Source organism: Meriones unguiculatus, chromosome 7 (genome assembly GCF_030254825.1).
Source record: "Meriones unguiculatus strain TT.TT164.6M chromosome 7, Bangor_MerUng_6.1, whole genome shotgun sequence".
In the NCBI taxonomy this organism is placed as follows: Eukaryota; Metazoa; Chordata; class Mammalia; order Rodentia; family Muridae; genus Meriones; species Meriones unguiculatus.
In genome coordinates, this window is record NC_083355.1 from 71,683,725 (window position 1) to 71,710,820 (window position 27,096).

Genomic DNA, 27,096 nt, shown 5'->3' on the forward strand with positions numbered 1-27,096 from the left:
AAGCTTGCTGCTAATTTTAAACAGCTGTATAACCAAATCACCACACAGAGACTGGGTTTTTAGTTAACCTAGAACACAATGCTGGGCAATATTTACTGCCTCCTAAACCTCCAAGCCCTCAGTTTCCTAACATTTAGATTTCCCACATTATACTTGCTTTTTGTGAAATCTTAGGTCTGGTTCATGCTCCACGTCCTCCAAGATCTCTCCTCCAGCTCTGCTCTCCTTGCTCTTCTCTCGCCCCATCTCCTCCCACCCTTTCCTGCTCTCTAGCTCCTCCCCTCTTTCCTGTCCTCTGGCTCCTCCCATTGTACAACATTGTATCTAGTTGCTTTATTTTGTCCTGTTTACACAAGAGTTGAGACAGGATGCTTATAATGAGTATCACAATGCAATATCCGGATTGAAACCAGAGAGTTGGGGGTGGGGAAATCAGCATTTGAATTAACAAAGGTAAGGCCTATACATTTTAAAAGAACGTTATACCAACAGTAGTCTTTTGAGCTCTTAGAATCTTCAACTGGGGAAGGGTCCTCTCCTCTAATCCCAAACTTTGACTACAACAACATGGCTTTAGTTCCCTATTTCATGTGTAAGACTCCACAGAGGCTAACTTCCTGTTGCCAAGCTTCTTGTCTCTGAGCCCAGAGTTCCACAGCTCTCTGTCATCAGCTGGTGCTGGATACAAAAGGACCTCTTTGCCCTCAGGAAACATATTCCAAGGTACACAATAGATACCTAAAACTTTGAACAACATTAAATCACACATGTACTTTATTTTTCTCTTTACATACACACATAAAATTAACATCTTTTCTACCTTAACTTATCATGCACCACAAGCAAATATTTTGTGTTCTGAGGTGTAACAACAAAAGTAACACAAGTTTCTCTTTTCTTCACAGTTTCACAAATGGAAAATTTGTTCTCACAATAGATCTTAGCAATCTCAGCATACAGGTTTTTTTTCTTATTCTCTCCTTATTTAATCAGGAGTGTACACGCACTTTATAGCATATATACATGTACTATGTGTATGTTTGTGCGTGCATGCATGCATGCATACATGTGTGTGTGTGTGTTTACACACGTGGGGTGTGGGCAGCATGACTATCCTTGTGGTGTGGCACCATTATTAAGTATGCCAAGAGTTACTTGAATAAAAGCACTGTGATGTTGTGACTTTTAATTTCATAATAAAGATGCCTACTAAGCACTAAAGAAAAGCCATACATTTATAAATAGGCCATAATAAAAAGGGGAAAGGTAGGATGGTGGAAAATTTCATCAAACTATTCAGAATGACCTACAATGTCACAAGATAAATAAACTTATCAACTTTGCATAATATTTTCATTTAACATTTTTGAGCAATAATTGACCACAATTAAACAAAATGGTTAAAATCAGAAGTATGGATAATGGAGGGCCACTATGTCTGCTTCATATCTGGCCTGAAAAAAACATCTATCTCTCTTTTGGCCTGAGTCTTGTCCATTTGGTATTGTCCCTGTACATGGCATTAACAATGTTACACTCTAATTTTATAAGAAAGTGTCCATACATGATGTCTAATGGATACATTTAACAATTCTCAGTTTCACAAATTATGGTGTAGACAAAACCCTATAGAGAAGGCAAAACTTGTAAGTAATGGGGTTTGTACAAATGTTAATGAACAACAATAGAAATAGACACTCATGAAAAAGACTTAAGAGTTCATCAAAACATACTGAATATCTTTTCACTTCCTGTCATAGAGAGGCTGTCAGCACTATGAGGGGGGCTAAGGGAAAAGTCATGGGCATCAGTGGTTACCACTAACTCAGTGTCACCCAGTGCCTCATCTGTAAAATGGGATGAGTGATAATGGACTAGATAAAATTGTATTTGTGAAACCACCTGGCTCTGGGCAATCATTTGAGACAACCCAACTAATCAGGCTGCCGTATGTTGGACTTCTAATAGGGACAGAGATGGGCCTGAGGTAAGCACAGGCTGGGGACAAAACAAAAGATCCTGTTCCAATAGTCCCATTTCTGGGTGCCTACAAATCAAAAGCATCTGCTTACTGAGAGCTTTTGTATTTGAGAAGAAGGGGGTGTTGACAGTAGTAACTCTGTAGCAGTACCAAGCAAAGGAGGTTTCAGTTTTAATAATCCATTAACTAACTGCAGTATAGATAATTTAGTCAATAGTACTCGTTCGTCCGGCTCCTTTAAAACATCTTATGGACTGTTTTCAAACGGAAAATTCTGTACTGCAAAATAAATCATTCTTTTTCCTACTTTAGAGGAAAAGCCTGGGGTACAGTTAGGGAAGATGAAAACTGTGAAATGGCTCTTACTGTTTGAACAGCCATTCCAATTAAAAAGCACCCTGGGATCGGTACACATCAGCTACTGTGGAGGGCGGACATAAAGAGCTCTGTGGGTAGCACTTGGAGAGTCATTTTGGCAAAGCCCCTCCTGGAGGCAGCTGATCAATAGGTATCCCTCACCTGTGTCAGCATACAGCAGATGCTGTGGACACCGACAAAGTGCAACACCTTAAGACCACATTAACCCAAACTCCAGTTGCTCCAGCACCAGCTCCTGGGAACCAGCCCTCCTGAGGTCACACAGGCTATGGGCTGTATGGCAGAGAAATTTGAATTGCTTCAGCCACAGTCTGGGGGTGGGTACCACAGAAACACGCCAGCCCTCTCATTTTCTCTGCTCCTCAGCGGTGCTTTGTGTGTCTCGGTGGGCCATCGGGTGCATTCCATGGCCAGGTATAAACAAAAAGAGCAGATGTGTGAGGGGGGGATGGACATGCAGCTCTACATCAAAGCTTAGCCCTGGGGTGAAAAACTAAATCAAGGCTTTCAAGTAAAGCTAATATGTGAAACTTTGATTTGATACACGTGCAAATCTGGAAAAAAAAAACCTACCAAAAAAATCAGAAGTCAAACACAAGGAAGACAGGTGAGAAATAAAGAACCACAGTGACATTTACACAGAGTGACCATGGGTGACATGACTCAGCAAGCCCTGTGTTCAGCAGAGACTACGTTTCGCACCTTCTCAGCACGCAAAAGGATAGAGTTCCCTACCTCTCTACTCCCACCCATGCATTTCCCTTTTTCATTTCGCTCTCTGCTTCTAAAGTAGAAAATCCATGAAATTGTATTAGTTGTATGTATTTTAAATCACAGGGACTACTTCCATACTCATTTGCTAAGGTTTAAGGTACTCAAACACAACCCAACATAAAATCATCAAAGCTAAATAAGGCTTTAATGGAAAGAGATGGTTGACTATTTCTAATAGTCCTCTCACTGTTCTACATAAGAGTGTGGAACAGAGAACGATTTTCTTCCACTTCCCAGCATCACCTCCATGGTAGGAAGCAGAGTCCTGAGAGAAAACAGCTGTGTGCAGTAGGAGCAAACCCCAGATGCTAAAGCTGGTCTCTGAAGCACGGACTGTAAGCAACAGTGTTATATAAATAGCTTATTGGCAAGCACATTAGGCAGGGTTCTCAAAACCACAGAACTAATAGTACATAACTGTTTTAAAAGTATATTCATTGTATTGCCTTACACAATGAGGGATGAATTATCCTTGTGACTGTATGCTGGGAAAGCTAAAACACCATAGCTGCTCAGCCCATGAGGCTGAATACCTGAGCATTCTCAACAAGGAACTAAAGGCCTGAAAGCTTCCTGGAGGGTCACAGGTGTTTATTCCAGGATGGCTGATGACAGTGGGGAATATCAATAGCAGCATGATAGATTCACCAGAAGAGAAAGCAGTCAACACTGCTTTTTCCTAGGATTCCTTTATATCTGGGAGAGTCTTTGGAAGGTGTCACCTCCTTTAAAACCAGGTTTTCCCACCTCACCTTATCCACTCTGGAAACATTCCCAACTGGAACACCTGAAGGTGTGCCTTCCAGGTGAGTCCAGGCCCTATTAGAATGGCAACCAAGATGAATAATGGCAAGCTATGTAGGGGGGGAAGGCTACGGACCCAGGAGCTCACTCCTTTCTCCATGGGAGACCAAGCTGGAACTAGAGCAGGCACTGAAAGTCTGTCCCCCTTGATCTGAGAGTAAGCAGCTGTCCTCCTCCCATCTCCAGCAGATCCGTTGTCTGTCCCTTCAAATCTTCTCTGAACTCTGAGGCTGAGGCCGAAAGAAACAAGTGAAGGCACATGACGTGCACCTTTCTAACCTTTAACGTATACCCATGCCCTAAGATAACACACAGCAAAGCACATTATCCATTTGACTCCTTGTACGGAAAATGGGAAACGGTAAGCATTCTAGATACTATCTCAGGCCTATCCTTCCTCGAATAATTGTATTGTGTTAATACAAATAAAACATATTTTTCATAAAAGGCTACTTCCATGATCTCCAATACTCCCAAAACCCACTCACTACACCCCACTATTAGTGTACAAGAGCGTATTCCCTGAACTCTCTCAGGGCATAGGAACTGAGGTTGGTGTGGCTCTGTCTCTCCATGCTATATGTGTTTGTGCATTTGTGTGCGTAACTGTGTGTTAGGTAGAGCAGAATCATGGAATTCCACTTTAGAGATTCTTCTTCCTGCCATCTCTGCTTCCACACAGCAGAAAGCAGGGCCGCAGAAGTCTTAACCCTCACTGCAAAACACTCTTAGGACCTAGAAAAATGGGCTGAGTAGCTTTCCTTGACAAGAAAGCAGGCCAGGTTAGTTGGAGAAAAGAACCTGGGTCATATCCCAAAGCTCCTCTTCCAGCTCAGAGTGACCATCATCCCTTAGCTTCAGCCTTGTCTCTGAGATGAGGTAAATAGGGACACTGGTGACAAGAGAAAATCCACCCCCACACCATCTGCTTAGAACCCCACTAAGGAAGCCCCATGTCATTGGAGGAATTGTCCCTCTAAGTTTTTTTACTCTCATTGTATCCCAGAATAATAAATTTCCAACAGACTAGAATGTCTCTATTTCATCATTGTCCAAAACACAAATTTCTAAAGTCTTATAACCTTTACCAAAAAACTTTAGGGAAAAAAAAAGAAGAATCTTTATATTTCAGGGGGAAAATTATAATCTGTTCTAGGGTGTCATATAACAAGTCCAAAGCAATTAGATGTATTTTCAATATTAATTTAATCTACTATTAAGTTCAAAATATGTAATGTTAAATGTTGTAGCTCAGCTGTTTGGGTATGTGGAAAAGGAAGTTGTAAATAATGTAATTCAACTTGCCAGGTAATTTTATGCCAATACTTTTAAGGAGCTAAAACTAAAAGAAAAAAATCTTCCTCAAATATATTCCAACAGCCTCTCCCCAAGCTTCTCTTTTAATTGCAAACACTGCTGTGAGAACTATCAATTTCAGACTTTCTCTGTCAAACAAAAACACTTTTAAGCCAGAGCAAAGTTAACTTAAGGGATGGGAGGGAAAAAAAAGAAGAAGAAACCTTAGAGTCATGCTGAAGGCACACTTTAAAACAATTTCCACTTACATGAACTAGTAGACAAAAAAAAAAAAAAAAAAATTAAAAAATAAAAAGCCTGACTGTGGGTCAGGACTGTAGGTGAAATCATTTCTCACATGCACACATAACATACTTAGAGCTGGGAAAGACAACAATTAGTAAAAATTTACCAAGAAATATGAAATATATGTAATTGATGGGGCCTGTTCCTTTTGGGTAGCATAACTTTAGCCATTTCTGTTTCAGGCCTAGCAGAAACATGATCTCAGCTTTTTGCTGATATAGAAGAAAGAATCTCTGTACAAGGTCAGGTTGATCAAAAACTATGCTTATGCTCAACATACTCTGTGGCCGTATTGTTTCCAGAAATTCCCCAACCATAAGCACAGCTGGCCCTATCCATAAACATCACTTGGACCAATCAAAGTAACAGTCAGCTAAAACTGCTTGTTTAGACAGCAAAAAAATATGTTGGGTCAGAGATGACTATCCTGTTACACTGTGCCCTCCGCCCATTTCCTTGACCCCATGTAAGCTAACTATGGTTTTCCCCTTTAAATATGCAATACAGCTTCCCCTAGAGGACATAGCCCAGATCTCCAAACTGACCACCACCCTGAGCTCAGAAAATAAAGCTTTCATTTCAACTTCTGTATCTGAAGTGAGTTTTGTCGGCTTCCACCCAGAACCCTACATAATAAGGTTAAAAATAAATCTGGAATTAAAAGCAACATAAGATTGGCCATTAAATAAGATTAGCTTATAGGGAAGAAAAAAAAAAGCATGTGGAAAACATCTTTATCTGTCTAAATCAATCTCAATACTTGAGAAGGGTGCCAGTCATCCCAGAAAGGAAAACATCAACAATTCTATTTCCCAAAGTGAATAAGGTAAAACACAGAAAATAAAAAATAATTACATATCAATCTCTGAACTAGTAAAAAGCACCCTTCATGGCAGCCACACAGTAAACATGATCATGTATTTCAGAGGAGTGTTTGTTTCTTTAACACCTCCAAGATATAATGTGATATAATGTCAAAATGAAATTAAGCAAGAGCATTTATATATATATATATATATATATATATATATATATATATATATATATAACAGGGATGAAATGAGGGTCACAGCCCTATGCCTACCTAACATGAATTCCTTTGGCCAAACAGTCTGTAAGTATTGGGCAGGACAGAGTCAGCAGCAGATACTGTTATCTTTCAAGTTCTAGGGCTGTTGTTATTTTATTCATTGTATTCAAAGATGGTTCCCACTGTAAATGTTCAGTAGCTGCTGCTCCTGGTGGTGATGTTAATGATAAAATTCTTTAAACACTGCAGAACAATCTCACCGACATAAAATTGTTGTGAATATGTTTAAAATATTTTTATTCTGCTCAATAGATATACTACATGGTTTTTATCAAATTGTGAGGACTTAACCATAAACAAGACACTGGAGAAGATGCCCAGTGGTTAAGAGCTTGCGCTTGCATGCTTGAGTTGGATTTCCAGCACCCACTCAAATGGCTCACGGTTCCAGACCCAAGGGATCTAACATATTCTTCTGGCTTCCACAGGCAACTACACTCACATGTGCATACCCAAACCACAGCTGGGGAGTACACAGTTAAAAATAAAATACGTTTTTTTAAGAATTTAAGTGCTGAATATTTTAAGGAACTTTTTTTATTCTAAATCCAAAGAGCAATATGATGGGTAAGATTCCATGCAATCAGGCCTTGAAAACTTAACAGTCTAAATACATTGCTCAGGGAAAACTCCAAGCAGAATTACCATTTGTCTCTGAAAAGGGGAGTGAAAAGTACGACTATGAGACACATAATTTGTAGAAGTAATCAATGAAATGCACGCTCTATATTGGATTTACACAGGAGCTCTCACAGAAGTTAAAGGAATTTTCTTTATGGATTTAATTAAAATGCAGCCTAAGAGACATTTCCAATCTTACTGTGCCGCAACTGTATTAAGACACATCAAAATATTTACATTTAAATATTTTATAATGCCACAATTTAAAATATTAATGATGCCAGGAGTAATCAGTAACATTGTACAGCCTTTTCTGCAGTCAGCTTGCAAAAAAGCAAGAGCATTGCCATGCTATCCCTAGTCAGCTACTTGAAATGCAGCAACACAAACACATGAGCGTCCCCATTTCTACAGTTCTAATGAAAACACCCCTAAGAACTTAACTTCTCACTATTGCAATTCGTTCTTATTCTATTCTGGGTAGCCAAATAGAGGGAAGGAAAACAGAACTGAGCCACTACTGAGTTTAAATATGTTTTTTTTTCCAGAGATAAATTTTATTGAAAGGTCTCACTTTAAGAGTGTAGGAAAGACAGGTATAAAACAAAACACATCTTAATGGCATAGTCTACAAATGAGACCTTTACAAAGACCTCAGTACCATTTTGGAAAAGGAAAGCTGCAGTTATAACTGTAGGATTCATTCCAAACATTTTTTTCTTTGAAAACAACAGGAAATTGTTCTCTCCCTATCATCAAAACTACAACAGTTCATCTACTGTCTTTTTCCCCTGACTGGTCAAAAAAAAAAAAAAAGTAACTAGAATTGCCCCTTAAAAATGCGTGCTTGCACACACACACACACACACACACACACACACTACCACCTCTACAACATCAAAATAACAGGAATTAACAATCACTGACCAATAATATCTCTCAACATCAATGAACTCAATCCCTGAATAAAAAGGCACAGGCTAACAGAGTGGATGAGAAAACAGAATCCATCATTCTGCTGCATACAAGAAACACACCTCAGCATTAAAGGTAGATATTACCTCACAGTAAAGGGCTGGAAAAAGATTTTCAAAGAAAATAGACCCAAGAAGCAAGCCAGGGTAGTCATTCTAACTGACAAAATAGACTTTCAAACAAAAGAAATGAAGGAGGACACTTCATTTTCAACAAAAGAAAAATCCACCAAGATGACATTTTGAATATTTACGCCCCAAATGCAAGGGTATCCACATTTGTAAAAGAAACATTCCTGAAGTTTAAATCATACATCAAACTACACATGTTAATAGTGGGAGGTTTCAACATGCCACTCTCACCAATGGACAGGTCATCCAGACAGAAACTAACCGACGTTATGACTCAAATGGATCTAACAGATATCTACAGAACAGTTCACACAAACACAAAAAATATACCTTTTTCTTAGAATCTCATGGAACATTTTCCAACATTGACCATATACTCAGACACAAATCAAGTCTCAACAAATACAAGAAAATTGAAATAATTCCTGGATGTTATCAGACCACTATGAATTAAAGCTGGACTTCAACAACAACAGAAACAACATAAAGCCTACAAACTCACACTAAACAACTCCCCACACAATGACCACTGGGTCAGGGAAGAAATAAATCAATGAAAATGAAGGCACAACATACCCAAACTTATAGGACACATGCCGTGGGAGGTAACCCACCCCTGACACTGTTATATGATATTCTGCTACACTTACAGAAACCATCACCTGCAAAGCTTAGCCTAGCAATTGCAGAGACACATGGCCAAACATTAGGCAGAGCTTGGGGAATTCTGTGGAAGAAGGGGAGGAAGAATTGTAGGAACCAGAGGACACTACAAGAAAATGTAGTGTAATTAATTAATTTAATTAATTAATTAAATTAATTAAAATAAAGGTAACTAAGAAAGATGTGACTCACTTCTTTTTTATAAACAACTCTTTCTGTGCTTACAAATAAAGGGCAGACAATAAATATAGGTAGCATCACCTTCATACACAAAAGGCAATTACTCTATTTTTTGTTTCTCCAACAGTTAATTATTGAGGCTAATCATAAAGGAAGTTAATGATTAGAGGAATGACAACCAGATGACATAAATTCTGCAAAACCTGCCAACTCTAAAACAAATTCCCTAAGGGATTTCAAATGCTCAGCTACTTGTTTTCTTCACAGCAATAAAGAAAGGCCACCACCATAGTATTTTCAAGTCTTCTGAACACTTCAAAACACTCTGTGCTGCCTTCAAATGGAGTTGTTCACAGAATGTTAAAATAGCAGTAGTCTTAAATCTAAGATTGAGAGAGAAAATACACAGTTATCGGGTAATATAAATTTCTTTCAGTAGAGGTTTGCTGACTTGCAAATAAAGAGCATATCTAATTATGATGACTCACAGAGAGAGAGAAAATGAAATCTCATTTAGCCAGCTCACAATATGATGTGGCAAGAAGTTCTCTTTCTGATCTTCCTGGGGCAGTTTTCAAATGCTATTTGTAATTACTTCCTATTTGTAATTATTTCTTGACCTTCTACTGATAGATTATAAATTCTCCTTCTCTTCTTAGCAAACATTATTTTTAAAGAAAATCCCTCTTTCTCAAATCTTTAATATCAAAACTTTTATAATAGAGCAAGAGACCAGCATGTACATGCTTCTTCAAATAGAAGGAAACTGTCTGATACTTTTCCTTAAAATGAAGTTAACCCACTGCTAATGGTACAGTTTTTAGTTTTCTAAACATCCACATCACTGAAGCAACTGACAAAGAAGCTTGACTTTGTAAATCACATGGACTAGACCAACGGTTATCAACCTTCCTAATGCTGGGGCCCTTTAATATGGTTACTCATGGTATGGTGGCCCTAGCCATAAAATTATTTTTGCTGCTACTTCATAATTGTAATATGTTATTGTTATGAATGATAATGTAAATATCTGTAGAATATGTAGAATATCTGATATGTGACACCCATGAAAGAATCCTTTCACATTTCAAAGAGGTCATGATCCGTAAGTTGAGAACCACTGGTCTAGACTTAAGTAAAAGGTCTTACTTATCTTTTATCTTACTCCCAATCCAGTTTTCTTTTCAAGTTTTAACAAGACTATAAAATGTACATAATTTTCTCCATCTTTTAGAAATTTGCATTAAAAACTCAGTGTCGAAGTACCTCCCCCTGAGGGGGAAGCAGCATTACCAGGCCACAGAGGAAGACAATGCAGTCACTCTTGATGAGACCTAATTGACTAAGATCAGAAGGAAGGAAAAGAAGACCTCCCCTATCAGTGGACTTGGGGAGGAGCATGCATGCAGAGGGTGGAGAAAGGGAGGGATTGGGACAGGAGGAGGGAGGGAACCACCAGGGGGATACAAAGTGAATAAAGTGTAATTAATAAAATAAAATAAAAAACTCAGTGTCCTACAATTATCACTATTCAAGCACAAAAGCAGATCTCTGAAATAACTGGAAAGTTTAGCTGGATCACTGTGAATGATTCTAGACAGCTGAGCAACATACCATTTAGGTTTCGATCAGGTGACCCAAACTAAATAAATAAAAAGCTTCCAAAACAAAAGACACATTTCATTCTTTTTCTACCCCAAAGTAATTTAGTCATGAAGCACTTAACAAGAATATACAGTTAATAAATGTTGTGGGAAAATTTGGTACAAATTTGTGACCTGTTTCCAGTCAGGTTATAATTAAGTTGTATAGATAAAAAAGACATACTTATTCATGAAATAAATAACTAGACAAAAGTAACATAATCATTATAAGCAAAAGTCTAATGTGGCTCCCATGCTCTCCAGCACCATGTTTTGTCCTATGAGTATGATGCATTAAATTTTGAATGATTTTTGCTATAAGTTTAGGCTACTAGTCACTTGACCATAAAATATGAAGATCACAAAGACGGACCTATTTAGTCCTTTAAAAGAAGAGTTCTCTCTAGTGCACCAGCAGAAGCAGCAGGCAGAAAGAGTGCAACGGGAAAGGATTCAGCACACCACTCTTGTTTAGTGATGGAGAGGATAATGTAAAAGGAAACACAAGAAGCTTCTAGAATTGTGAGGCTTCTTCAAGCTAATAGCCAAAGGGGAAATAGGAACTTTTAGTCCTATAACTACAAGGAACAAAATTCTGCCAATTACCTAAGTGAGCTCACAAATAGAGTATCCACTCAAGAGCCCAGACTGCAAGCAGTTTCTTTTCCCATGTCTCCACAAGAGTCCACAATGTCCAATCCTGTAGTTCAGTCCCGAGAGACTAACTTGAGCTAGCTTAGACTTACCCACAAAGCCATTAAATTTAACAAGGAGTGCTGTTTTAAGCTCCTGGTATTATGCATAATAATAACAAATTATGTTACATTATATTATTAATTATAATGAATTATGTGTGATAATTTGTTATACAAAAATAGGAAACTATTATTATGAATAAACAATAAACTACAGCTTAACAGTTTCTGAAAATTTTATGTTTCTTTATGTCTCAGTGTTTCTTTTTTTTTTTTTTTTCTTTCAGACAGGAGCGTATACACTCAGTCTTCTCTTGTGCTTGCAGATAAGTCACATCCGGACACAGCTAATCCAAATGCTGCCTTGACTGTTCTGTAGAGAGTTTTCAATAATATTTGATTTGGAGGCAGGTGTGGTTGTACAATCTATAATTCTAACTTTTGGAAAGCTGAGATAAGAGGATCCCAAGTTCAAGGTCAGCATGGATTGTATACTGAGTTCCGGACCAGGCTGGGCTGCATAATTGCAAACACTTAAGCTTACCTCCCTCTGAATTAGTTTTAAAATAACCCTTCTAGAAGACTTTTATATGACCAGCCCTGACCACACATCCAAAATCACTGAAGACTAGGATAGTAAAATGTCCTTTTTGTAAAGACTTGTCTGTTTGGGGATTAGTTCTTGGGAAATTATTTCAGTGTCTTTAGCTTAGAATATAGAGGCCTTAATGTAGAAATATAGTTTCAGATTCTGCTCTTATGCTTCTGGCTAAACAACAATTGGTTTGTTTATAGTCATGTGAAAACATTAAAAACACTTTTTTTTTCCTCTCTTTATGCCTTCAAGTGATTAGGTACTTTGTTTTGACATTTTAGCCCTTCACAAGATAAATATATACAGAAAAATCAATATTCCTAAAAAATGTTTGTGGTTTTAAAAATTAGAGGTTGTCTTAAATATAACATTCTTTCCAAAAAATCTTTAGAAACTTTAATTTATATAATACCAGTATAAACCTTGAAAATTTGACACTCTGATTCTATTCATCACCATACTTGTTTTTTAAATGCACTTTTATGTTTTTTTCCCATCATCTATCAATTTCTTCTAAAAAGTGAAGGGCAGCCTTAAACCTAAAAGAATTTGCATAAACTATCATTTTTATAAAGATAAATCACTTAGAACAACTTCAAAATTATTTTTTACAGAGAAAGACATTACTTACAAAGAGAAAATGCTGGTTTTTCTGCATTTAGATCAATCCTCCTGATTATTGACAGGTCCCTCTTTTTCCTTTACTAATCCAAAATGATCATACTTACCAAGTGACAGTGTGAAGACCTTTCCAGCAGACCAGAGCATGGCAGAACCAAGGCCAAACAGATTGTAGGTACATTCAAGGCAGAAACATATCTTATTAATTCAACAAACCTAGTTATTAATTGAGATTAGAGTTATATATTATATACTTGAAAATCTAGGTATCAAAATTTGACATTTTCTCTAAGTCAAGTTAAAACTGATTTCAAATCAATAAAAAAATCACTGAATATATGAATGTAATATAGACAGATCAATATGATTAGTCTAACATAAAAACCCACTTCTTGATTTTTAAATCTATTATAATTACAAATGTAATTGCTATGATACATGCCTTGCATTTATTGTATCATTAATCATAATAGTAACTCTGAGAGACAGGAATAATTTCAGTAATTCAATATAGACAGACCACCCAAGGTCCAAGAATGCCAGAGTCCTGTCAAAGGTAAGTTTTCATCAATAAAATCTTTACCATTTACTACCTTGTATATATTATTGTTGTACAGCAATTTCTTCCAGATTAAAACACTCCAACATACAGGGAAGCTCTGTAAGATTCAGAGATAGATAGATAGATAGATAGACAGATAGATAGATAGATAAGATGTGGTCAGTTAACAACACACAAGATTCAGGAAACAATAACTCCATAGTCTCAAGATGTTCCTGAAATATACAAAATTCACTCCTCAAGGTTACGTAAGAAACAAGGACTTCAGGGGAGAAGAGACTCCAACTTGTGCAGTTACCTGCAAGTTGCACTGAGAGAACCAAGGACACAGCTTCTCTGAAATGACCCATCTGAAATTTTAGGTAATGCAGCTCCTTTTGAGTCCTACATGTTCATATAAGGAGCCTCTCGTGCATGTTCCTATAAGTAGCCTTTCAACCATAAGCCTGTAGCAGCCACAACAAACCTATCTGTTTACCAAGTCAGACTTGGTTATTATGGTCTGCCATTGATGCCTTGTCTAGGATTAGTAGACATTTGTTCACGGCTCACAGGGAAAAGTCACACAATACAAATGGCATCTGAGCAAGCAAACAAAATCAAAAGTGAGTTGGAGAGGAGGAGTTACACAGTCCCCATAATGAGTACTGACACATTCAAGAAGGCTGATCTATATGATGGCAAAGCAACCACAGAAGCAATCCCAACCAGCTCACCTTTTTCCCGATAGTATGGGATGGTGTGCCTCTTCCCTGTAATGGTGGTTACGTGTTCCCTCAGATGGGTGATAGGGCATACAGTGAAGGCCAAGACATCTCTGAATAAAGTGCTTTTGGAGGAAGTCCTAGGACAGTCACGTTCCTTTACTTGAGTGATGGTTTGAATAAAAATGCCCTCCATAGGTTCAGATATTTGAATTCTTATTCACCAAGGAATGGCACTATTTGAAAATATTCAAAGTATCAGGGGGCATGGCCTTGTTGGAATAGGTGTGGCCTTATTAGAAGAACTCTATCACTGGGTATGGGCTGTGAGGTTTCAAAAACCCATGCCAGGCCTAGGTTCTCTCTCACTACACATTAGGATGCAGCTTTTAGCTACTGCTCCAGAATTGGCCTGTGTGCCCCCATGCCCCCTGCCATGATAATGGATTAAACCTCTGAAACTCTAAGTGAGCCCCCAATTAATTTTTTTTAATAATAGTTGCCTTGAGCACAGTGTTTCTTCACAGTGATAAAGCAGTAACTAAGACAACGTAGCATGGATTGGCTTGCCTCCTTCATAAACAGGGACTTCCCAAACATCTGATAGACTTAAGAATCTTCTGCAGTCCTTAAAAGTAGCACATATGGAATGGGATCATATGTGACATGATCGGACTGAGTAGTGTGGAAGCAGAGACAGTGAGCAATATGACCAGCTATATCATAAGGCAAAGGTGGCATATGGGGCAATATGAAGGAAATCAGTGCCAGATGGAATGACTTGTATGAAGCACTGAAGATGCTTATGGCCTCTTGCCGTACTTATTAACATCAGGGACAGGTTAGGAATGGGTCTCTGTGTCCGCTCAACACTGGAACTGTATCTAGTTTGAACCTATGCAGGCCTTGTGTGTGCTGTCACAGTCTTTGTGAGTTCATATGTGTATCAGTCCTGTTGAGCCTGGATGGTACTGTTTTCTTGGAGTCATCCATTATGCTTGCTTAGAAAGGGAAAATCAGTTTTCTCCAATGGAATGCCACTGAATCCATCAGCCACAATCCAGAGCAGGCCCCATGCCCAAGGATAGTTGGCTGACATAAAATTGTCTGTATTGGGTGGCAGGAATGCACGGAAGGCTTCTGCATTTTTGTTTTGTTTTGGTATGTTTTGTCTTATTGAGCTTTAAGTTTGCTTATTTTGATTTGTTTTTTGTTTCATTTTGAAGGAAACAGAAGAATAGAGAGACAGAGAGCTACAGAGAAAGAGAGCACGAAGATGGATGGATAGGAAGTTGGGGAGAATCTGGGAGGATTTGCGGAGGAAAAAGAATACAATTTAAATGTATTATGAAAAATTTTAAATTGAAAACAAAAACCATCGGTGATTGGAAAACAATAGAAGAGGCACAGAAATCACTGAGCGAACTCAGCACGAGACTGTGTTCAATGCCTAGGTCCCTGATCCCGAGAGGATTGTGTCCCAAAGACAGTTAAAAACAGGTTGGAGCCTATCCACAGGGGCTTTAGTGGCTTAGCTGGGCCCTGTGGTGGATTATCATCTCTATGAGGTATGAGAACTTCTGGCAAATCCTATTAACTGTGACTTTCTCAAACAGATCAGGTGTGAATGTACACAATCAGTCAAGAGGGGATGGAAGAAGGTCAAAGAAGACAACAGGATCTGTCCCTTAAAAGCAAAAATGGCAAGTTTTGTACCGAGTTTCAGCTCTTAAGGGGAGAATTAGCAAAAAGCCAAAGACTGTGCTCGAGAGCTTCAGGAAGGCTTTAAAACAAGAGCAGCAATTCATGGCAGAGTAAATTAAGCCTATCCTAAAGGTAGATAATTATCTCCTCACAATATATGATGCAAAGTGTCCTGGAGGTGAATACTCTCTAGCAAGTGTATCTGACAGAAAGACAAAGGCCACAGTGCTGGCGCAGTCTGTCAGAACTGACAAGCCAGCTCCAACAGCAGGCACAAAACAATGCAGTTCTTGGGCCTAAACCACACCAAGCAACAAGCCAGCCCTGAAGAGACTATCAGGGGTGGGTATTACATAAGAGCCCAGCTAGATGGCTCAAGGAAAGAATGTTTGTTCTTTTAAAGGTCTATGTACAGTAATATCTCATACCCATGTTGATATACACAAAATGCTCCTCTGACTGAACAACTGATAGATATGATAAGATCTGTATGAACCTTATTTATATTATTCCACTGGCCAACCAAGACCAAATGGAACTGACTTAGCATGAAAAATGTTGGGCCTTCCGAGATCCTCAGTGAAAAGGTTTTTGGGAAATGCTATTCCTTGAGTGTCCTCTAAATTTGAAATAACAGTTAAGGTAACAGTTAATGGGTTTAAATAAAGCACTGTATGTGTGTGGGAAAAGACATCAGAACCTGCAAATTTGTTAAATGAAGACACTAGTCAAGACGTGGGCTACTTCCCTTTAAGTTGTCGGCTAAGATAGCCCCAGAGGCTCCCAAAATGATAAAAGCTGATGCTGTTGCTCCTTGTTGCTTGCTGGAACTATATGGTAAGTCCTTGTTGCTGAATTTACCAAATACTGTGGCTGCAGATTATGGAAATGAATTAATTGGACTCTCTGTCTCTCTGTCTGTCTGTCTCTGCCTCTCTGTCTCTCTTTTTCTTTGCTGGATACCTTTAATAATGTTTGAAGGCATCATATATGCCTCCTGGGAGACAATTGTCCTTAATGTTCCTACTTGGATATGCCCCTGCTTGCTACAAACAGTTTATGCCAGATGTGCTCACTAGCAATATAGTAGCACAACTGTTACTAGTACAACCAATTGCTTTATTATTGGATTTTTAACCCTAATTTATAGAAGGAAACTAGTATCTGATACTATTAGGGCAAGAACTCATGTCTGGGAAAAGTAATAGACCACAATGGGAAAGCATCTGGTGTGTTAAACAGTGGTGATGCAGCTGACAACTGTCTTTCTAATATGTGTGCTTATATTTATAGATCACTGCTGCTGCCAGTCTCAATGAGTAATGAAAACTTCCCCACCCCCCGCCACAGAAAACTTCAGAGACTCATACCCGGTCAAGCTCTTAAGAAATCATTGTTGTATCATAATTTTCTAGTGCTTTGCCATAGATGGGCAGAAACAATCAGATATTTATAAACTCCACCAAAGCTCAGAGCACATTTCAGGAGGGCAAAAAGAATGTAAGAAGAATGTAGAGGAAGGGAGAGAGTGTTGTGTAACAAATTACCCCCAAACTGAAATACTCCATTCTGGAGGAAGGCTCATTAAGATTCAGGAAGCTAACAAAACTTAAAAGGCTCAGGAAGTAATCAACTTTCCAGTCTAAGAAAGTACACGAAACTTCTAAGTTTCAAAATGGTCCTCCACAAGATCGTTCAAGCAATAAAGACTGCTAGAGAGAATAGATGCTCTGCCTTGTTAAGCTGCTTGCAGGTTGTGCAGAGAGATCCAGAGATTCGGCTTTCCTGAATCATTGCCCATGCTGGAGTGGGATCTTCAATAATACAGCTGAATCCCTTTCATAGTAACCTCTCATCCTTATGCCTGTAAGTAACTCCAACAAACTCATTTGATTTACCATTTTAGCTATGGTAGAATTGTCAGTTGTATCTGTCATTGGTACCCTGGAACAGACTTTTCTTCATTTCTTCCCAGAAAAGGAAATCACACAATTACAATATAATAAGGATAACATAGAAGCAAAATGTGGTAGTTCACAACTGTAATCCCAGGACTGGTGGCTGAGCTGTGATTGTGGGTTCAAAACAAAAAGGAATGGCTTCAAGGAAGTGGTGATACTGAGGTGAAAATGAGGTGCCATTTTTCATTTTTAGGTTGCTGATTATCACATTCAACCCAGAAGACAGACTGTTCATGGAATGCTTTCTTTTTCAATAGAAGTGATTTTCCTCAGCCTAATAGAAAATATGTATTTTAGGAATTTGTCTTCTAACTTTACTTTCTTTATCACCTCTCTGATTGGATCAGCTTTCTTCCATAATTGACCCGCCCTGCTTAACACTAAGTTTTCAGCATCCAGACATGCATCAGGACAGGCCCTGAGCTCCTGTTGAAAGGACACCACCCTTCAAGCCACATCGAGACTGAGAATTCATTTGAAAATCCGTCTTGTAGAACTCAATCAAGATTTGCTTACAAAAACATCATTCAACTGACAAACCAGCCTAAAATGGAAAAAAAAATCTTTACCAATGATACATCTGACAAAGAGTTAATATCTACAATATACAAAAACTCAAAAAATAGACAACAAAAAAACAAATACCCAATTGACTCATGGGACATGGAGCAAAACAGAGAGCTCTCAAAAATGAAACAGAAATGTCTAAGAGACACTTTTTTTTTAATGTTCATTAAGAAATGCAAATCAAAAGTTCTCTGAGATTTCATCTTATTTCAGTCAGAATATCTAAGATTAAAAACACACACACACACATAAAACTAGTAGATGCTGATGAGGGTATAAGAGGAAAGGAACACATATTCATTATTTGTAGGCATGAAAACTGGAACAATCACTCTAAAAATAAGTATGGAGGTTCCGTCAATATGGAGGCTCACAAAAAGGCTGGAGGTAGAACCACCACAGGACTCATCTTACAGCACATTACGATTATATACCCAAAGAAATTATACACACACACACATATATATATATATGTATATATAAAACAGCTCCTAATGATTTACTATACCCATAGATCAGTGCACCTCTCAGACCTCAAAAAAGAATCTCCTTGCTATAGATAGCAATTAATGCAAATAACTATAATTATGCCAATTGTAGATGACATTTCAAGCAAAGAACCAACATGCAGAGAACAAGAGTGTTCAGCCTTAAATGTGATATCTATATCACACACCTCTACTCCAGGCTTAGAGATCTTCACGGAAGAGGCGGTAGAAGCTTCTGAGAGCTAGAAGTTGTTTACAACTTCAAGGAAAGTATTTTTTTCAGATACAACAGGGAAGATGCACATATGGACTCAGAATAGTTGTGACAGCAGACACAAGACCCACACAAGCTCAAGCCAGACAAAACCCAGCGAGGAAGAGGTGGGCACATACTCCCACCCTTGGGTGAAAAGCCATTGACACTGATAGCAAGCTAGGTAGCCAGATTAGCCAAAAGGGTAGATTCCAGGTTAAAAAGAGACAGCCTACCTCCATAAATCAGGCGGAAAGAGCAATGCAAGCAATGGATGTAAGCCTCTGGTCTTTATATACACATGCACACACAAGTACATGCTCCTAGCCATATGTACACACACACACGAAACAAAACTTTAAAAGAAAAGGGACCACCAATACCAGTTATGCCATGTATCAAATGTCCTGGCTTTCCGATTTTTTTTCCAGATTCATCTTTTGGTGTGCTATAACCCCAGCATCCTTAAAGGGTGCTCATACAAGTGCTGAGAGAATAAAAGCAGGCAGTGCCACATTTCTAAGCACAGCATCCTCTCAAGACCTTGAAGGCACATTCTTCAGTGGCTGGTACCAGAGTACCAGGATACAATTCTTTCCTTAAAATCAAGTAGTAATACTCGCCAATTTGGTTTCAGTCTGCCTAAAAATGTGTTGGGTCAGGGATCAGTTCTGAAACTCTAATACTCTGATCATCTTAACATTAATTCACCTAAATGCTCTGACTCAGTCCCTTTAGGGGATTTTTTTTCCAGAAAAGGACAAATTAATGTATCTGGAATGCATTTTGTCAGCTAAAGTGAAATGTATAAAGATTCTGCCTTGAAAACAAAAAGGGGGGAGGAGAAAATTACAGTGTAAATGCAGAACACAGCTGGCTCCTACAGTGGCAGAGGCAAGGGGATCAGGTAATTCAGGACCAGCCTGTGTTACAGAGTTAAGACCCTATCAGAAAAATTAAAAGCATGATATGATTTATTTTTAGCAATCCACTTTTGAAAGCAGAAAACCACCGTCAAGATAAGCAGGCGACTGTGCACAAACCATGACAGAAACTCAATGAGCTTCTCCTTTATCTTTGTTTATGTGACAACTCTTATTATCACTCTCAAAGTGGACCTTGTGTCCTGAACCCTGAATTAGAAAAGATGTATGTGACAAAATTTTATAAAAATCATCAGTCAACAAAGTAGAGCCTTTGAAATCTCATTTCATTGGGTTACTGTTTGTCTGGTGTATAAAACACAATGTCTAATTTAAACTCAAAGAAAGCTTAATTAATTTAAATGCCACCTTGATTGCTTCTACTATTGATCCAAAGTAAGGATATACTAACAATCTAAAGAAGTTGAAGGCAGCTCTGTGTAGCACATGCTATTAAGAAAAGAACGATAATATAAGAGCCCGTGCTGTTTCGGGTTGCAGAAATTCTCATACAGCTATTGCTACTGGATACAATTATTGAGTCTTGACTGCTTTCATTTACAACTTTTATTAGTACTTGTATTGTCTTTTAAGGAGAAATTTTCTTACTTCAACATATTTTCCCTGACAAAAGAAGTGCAAAAAGACGTCCGCTCAGTTTTAGTACATTATCTTTGTCAGATAAACCTCTTCTCATTTCTTACAAAAACAACTTATATACTTAAGTGAAAATGTGCTGTCCAAAAATCAATTTTACTGAATACTGCAAAGACACAGTAAGTTTAACAGATAAATGTGTCATTTTAACAGATAAATGTGTCTATGCATCTCATAGCACAGGACCCTAGGTGATGGGGACCTTTATTAATAATTCTATTACTATTAGTACTATTCTATTACTATTGAGAATTAGATGCTTTCTAGTTACCATAAATAATGACTCATATTTTAAATTATATGATTACTGAGAAGAGTTGGGAACCTGGAGGTCTCAGCCAGCCTCTAAGTAAAGTATTCCAGCTAGAGAACCAGAATAGAGATCCAAAGTTCACTGACACAGGCAGAGAAGTCTAGAGCTGGAAACATCAGAGCAAGACAGAAGGCATGGAGGAAAAGGGTCTAGAATCGAGTGGCGGTCTAAGCCTCTCTGTGTTCCAGGATGCCTTTTTAAAAATACCTGCATCTTCCTGCAGTGAGTAGAGAGGGGCTATTACAGTCTGAGAGTCTCTTACAATCACACAGAATAGCTCACAGGATCCTAGGCTCCCTTTGGCAGTCTTTGGCTTTCAGTTTCTGGATCCATGCTGAAGCCAGCTTTGTTTTCACAGAAAGAACTGAACATCTTCGTCAATGTGATCTGTAATTTTCTCAGAGAATTAGGTTTATTTCCATATGCATACTTTTCCCTTCTAGGAGAATAGTGACCTTCCTAAGAATCTTTTCTTTTAAGGTACCATAGAGCCCCTTTCTCTCGTGGGGAACTGAAGTGGCTGACTCAGTCTCTCCCATGGGATCGAAGCTGAAAGTTCCCATTTCTGTTTTTTTTTCAGGCAGGAATTGGAGTTCCAATAACTGTCCTTACTACCCACGCTTTCAGATTCTGGTTTTGTTTCAAAATTCAGAGCGTGAGTCAGGACAGCCAAATGAATACTGTAAACCATGTGAACAAGCGCTCCTATTCATTTCACTGAGCCAGGAGCAGGAGATCCAGGGAAACAAATCTGCAGGCCAGCAGGGTACCGGCTTGAGAAGCCTTTCTTTAGGAAATGAGCAACTAAACTGAAAATTCCTACACTAAACTTTACTTCTCTTTTGAATTTTCCAGGAAAATGGTTAGAAATAACTCCTAGCCAAGTATGGTAGTGCATGCCTTTAATCCTAGCACTCAGAGGCTGAGACAGAAAGATCTCTGTAAATTTCCATAATGACATCCTGCCTAAAATAAAAATAAAATCAAAACTTCTAACAAATATAATCACAGGTATAGAAAAGAAAGAAAGAAAGAAAGAAAGAAAGAAAGAAAGAAAGAAAGAAAGAAAGAAAGAACTGAGCAAAAGGTAAATCCTGTTGCCAAAATGAGGATCCTGCCACAACTGAATTCTCCCTAAACAACAATGTAATTCTTGCTTCCTGGTTTCCCCTGACTCCAAAGATCAGGTACTACTGGCCTTTCAAATGGACCCAACTCTTTCCCTGTTTCCTCCTAGTAAGTAACTGCAAAGTAACTAACTTATTTCTTTCATCTGTATATTATATAACACATTTATAAAAGGAAATTATTTCTTTTACATTCAAACATCTTTAAAAACATAACTTTGATGGTCATATTCTCTTTGAAATATATCCCGGCTTTTAACAATACCTTTCTTTTGAAATGCAGCAAAAATCTAAAAATTCATACTTCATCAGAAAGAAATCCTCATGTAAAATAGCGACTATATCTTATAGAACATTTTCATTTTTAGAAAAAAAAAATGTCCAGTGTCAGAATGAAGTCCATGAATGAAGCTGCTGGGGGACGGGGAGAGCAGGCATTTTTAAGACCTTTTAAGAAAACTCCATAGAAACAAACAAAAGTCTTGTAATCTCTGTTTCTCCGTAACATGGGGTACTCTCGGGATGTGCTTTCATGACCCTCCCAGGTGTAACAGGAATGGGTTGAGTTAAGATTACCCGTCATTTTACCCACTACTAGTCAGAATGATATCTCCAAGAATGCGTTGTCCTAGTGTCTGTATACAGCCTAAACTTGTGTGAACGTTGTTCATGACCTCCTAATAAAAGTTGTCCGATGTTCTGAATAAAGCTGGCTATTGCAGGAGACTTTATTCTGCCTCATCTTTAGGCCCCACTCTCCCGGCTTTACACTGCTAACTAGAGTGGAAACAGCCTGGGAAAGGTAGGCATTGAATCTATTTGCTGACTTTGTTGGTGAAATTGAAAGCCAGAGAAGACTGCAGTGTTCATTGGTCTCATAGCTGACAAGGAAGAAATCGATTCAAAAAATCTTTAACAATGCCTTAGTTAGAGTTTCATTGCTGTGAAAAGACAACAGGACCACAGCAACTCTTACAAAGGAAAACATTTAATTTGGGACTGGCTCACAGTTTCAGAGGTTTAGTCCATGATTGTCATGGCAGAAAGCATGGCAGCATTCAAGTAGACATGGTGCTGGAGGGGAAGAGAATTCTTTATCTTGATCTGCAGGCACCAGGAGACTTGTGTCACACTGTGGGTAGCTGGTGCAATAGGAGACCTCAAAAGCCAGGCCCTTAGTGACATACTTTTTCCAACAAGGCCACACCTCCTAACAGTGCCACTCCCGATGGGCCAAGCATTCAAACACATGCATCTCTGGGGCACATATCTATTCAAGCTGCTACAAACAAATAAAGCTTATTTATAGATGATCAACTGAGGACTAAGGAAGTTAAGTCTTTCAAAGTCACATAACTAAAAAGTTGAGAAATAGTATGTCCTAGGCTCCTAATATAGTGCCTCTTCTAAAATGTTGCTTTATAGTTATTTATTGATAGGTAAAAAAATAAAATTTGTGATTATGTATGGGTATATTTAAGTTATATTCATTGGAGAATCATCATTTTAAATTTCTAAGTAGTTATTAGGCTTAAAGAAATCTACAACAATATGTATGTGACTTCAATAATGGACAAATTAAGTAGACTGATTCTTTCTGAATCTATTACCGAGTTTCTGGTACTCTCCTATGGAGAGGACCATGTACAGTAGACTGAATAAAACAAAGTGAGGTGAATTCATAACTTCAAACTAAAAAGTATGAGGCCAAAGGAAACAGAAGAAATACATTTTGAAGGTAAACGTAAAATAAGAAATGGGTACCATAACTCCTAAGGTAAGTTTAGCAAGAATCATTATAATTGTCTGATTACAGGTAAGTATTTCCTTGTAGTCAATATACATCATAAAATAACCTGGAATCACTGATGATCAGCATCCTTGTATCTGCAGGAAGATACAACCCAACTGAAGAAACTACCACAAAATTTTATTCTGAGAATGCAGATTTTCAAATTCTAAATTCCCTATCCTCTTATATTTATATTTTAATTCTATTTAGAAAAAAAAATAAGTGCTGCAACTAGTTTCACATATCTAATTTTTTAAAGTTTAGATTCTGAAGAAATGAGCTTTAAAAGCATTTTTTTGTCACCTAGAATAGAATTCTCTTAGAATCATTACTTACACTCTCAACACAAGTAGACTGAAAATAATTTGGACTATACTGCAAAGCTTTTCGGAAGCAAGATGCCTCTGGGACTGCAGAACTTGTAATGGATATTTGTCTCTACTGCAAATGAATCTAGAAATTCATGCTTTAGTAGCGATGGTCGCTGAATTTATGTATTTTTCTGACTTCTCCCTCCCCATCATATTGTCAGCTGTTAGGCACACTATTTATAACAGCATAAAGGAAAGGGGGTGGAGAAGCCTGTCCCTATAGTCTATTTTAAGTCATGCATCTCTTTTCTCTGATGTGGCTCAACATCCCAGGTCAAAACAAATGCTTCAGGCTTCATGGCATGATTAAAGGTCACCTCAACAATGAGATCATTTAGTTTCGCACTGGTAGAGAAACCCAGAGACAGTTTCCAGTGTGGGTGAAAGAATTGGTGGATGAAGGAGATGTGTCTTATTAGCTTTGAAAGTCTCTTGACTTTCCTCTTGCAGTCTCCAGCAGCCTATCAGATATTCTATCTCATGCAGATAGCATCAGACACCCTTTTAATTTGACCTTCCTTGCCTTGCATACTATCTTATAAACAAGAAAACCTCTGGGTACTGTTTTAAAAATATGAAAACTGTTCCATGAGACCTTTATGAAAAGATGATGCTTGTATCATGGTTCACAAATCTAACTCCAGCCAAACAGAAAGCTTTTAAAGCCCTCATGATCAGACTAGGGCAACATTTATCTACCTGGGAAGATTTAGCAGTGTAGGAGTGAAAACACTGAAGTTTAGTTAAAAAGCAAACAGGAGGAAAAATGGCCACTGAATACTTATCAATACTATATTCTTTTTTTAAGATTTATTTATTATTTATTATTATTTATACAGTATTCTTCTGTGTGCCTACACACCAGAAGAGGGCACCAGATCCCATTGTAAATGGTTGTGAGCCACCATGTGGTTGCTGGGAATTGAACTCAGGACCTTTGGAAGAGCAGACAGTGCTCTTAACCTCTGAACCATCTCTCCAGCCCCATACTACATTCTTAAAAGTGCAAATTTGCTGCTTCTGTATGATATGTAGATAAAAATCCAAATGATAGATTGTTGAATTTGTAGGTAAATTCAGATGAACATACTCCAGCTTTCCAGCTTTACTTCTCTGTGGTAAATATATATATATATATATATATATATATATATATATATCACATTAACATCATGATGACGTTTCTGAAATCTTCAAGAATCATGTAGCCTAGTCCCTTGCTTTATGTCAAATGATAAAGAACCAAACATTTATTCCTTCAAAAAATATTGTTAAAAATCTTTTTCAATGTGCCAAGCATTAGGAAACAAGTACAGGAAAAAAACAAAAAACAAAACAAACAAAAAAAAATTATTGTCATCAGCGTAGGGTTTACTCACTAAGTAACAACAGCTGACTGAACACTGAGGCCTTACTGACAAGCTGCTTTTCAGAAAAGGATGGAAATGTGGAATCCACATGCTGAAGTTCACTTTAAATAAGCAGGCTCCATTAACATGTCAAATCACTCATCTGTTTGTCCATAGTACTCAAATCTGGTTTCCCATTTTGACTTCCCTGTGCTTGCGCATGACTCTCTAGTGATGTTGCTTTAGTTTTTCAGAGAGCAAGTACAAAATTTAGGTTGGAGTGAAAGCCAGGCTCTGAGCCTGGCCTAGCAGATTCATTATGTGGAGACTCCATGTTTAATCGCAGGCTGCCCAGGAAGGTTTCCTTGCGTGGCACTATTTTAACAGCTTTGTCCCATTACTCCAACAAACTATGCTTTTATCCCCTTAAATAATCATATCATATAGATTTAAACTACAATTGAAACTATTTGCATGGGCTTTTCATAACCCACTCTCTTAGGCTGGTCCCTGAGCCCTTCCTTTTGCCTGCTCCAAACAGTCTACTGGGACATATCCTCTAAAGCAATCACCGTGTGAAGCCATCTCAATAAGAATGACTGTATTTTTATTTTTTTTAATTAACACACTCAAAGAAAACTTACTTTTTCCTTCCTTCCCTCCCTCAAAAGAATGCATTTGAAACATTCTTATCAAACATTTCTTGTTTATTTATTCAAAAGTGCGTGTGTGTGTGTTGTGTGTGTGTGTCTGTGTTTGTGTGTGTGTCTGTGTCTGTCTGTGCCACAGCACATGCGCAGAAGTCAGAGGACAATGGATGAGTCTTATCCTATACCAGGTGCATCCTGGGAGTCTAAGGTCATGAGTCTCAGCAGCAATACCTCTGCCCACAGAAAAACCTCCCTGAAAGAAAAAATGATCACTGCAAACAATTTGATACCCCATTGCTAGGTCCTCAAATTCAGTATCAATCAAACAAAAGGCCATGAATTCAAAACCATATATCAAGTATTATACAAAATGTGATTTATATTTTAGTTATATTAACGTTTCTGATCACTACTCTTAGAGTAACTTGCCCCATCAGATACATAAACCTAGTGTTTGTTCATGTGTACATTTTTACTATTACAGTGTTATAAAATGCTGACTACTTTTTATGACAAAATGCCTGGCGAAACTTCAGGAAGAAGACCCTCTTTGGCTCACAGTTTAAGAAAGCACAGCATCCATGGTGGGCAGAAGCCGCGGAAGCAAGAGTGTGAGGCAGCTGATTGGGAAGCAGAGAGACGAACTCGGCTGTTGACCTCAATTTCTCCTTTCTGCCTTTTTACTCAGCCTGGGATTCCTGCCCACTGGACGATACCACCCCTTCTCAGGGTAAGTCTTCTCAGTTACAGTCTCTGAAGACACCCTCAAAGACACGTCAAGAGGTGTGTCTCCTATCATTGTCTCCGATCAAGCTGACAATACAAATCAATCATCTAGACACACTCAAAGTAGACTTAACACTCGATGACTTTAATCCATGACATTCCCCCACTTGCCACCCCTTAAAAGATCGTGAGCATC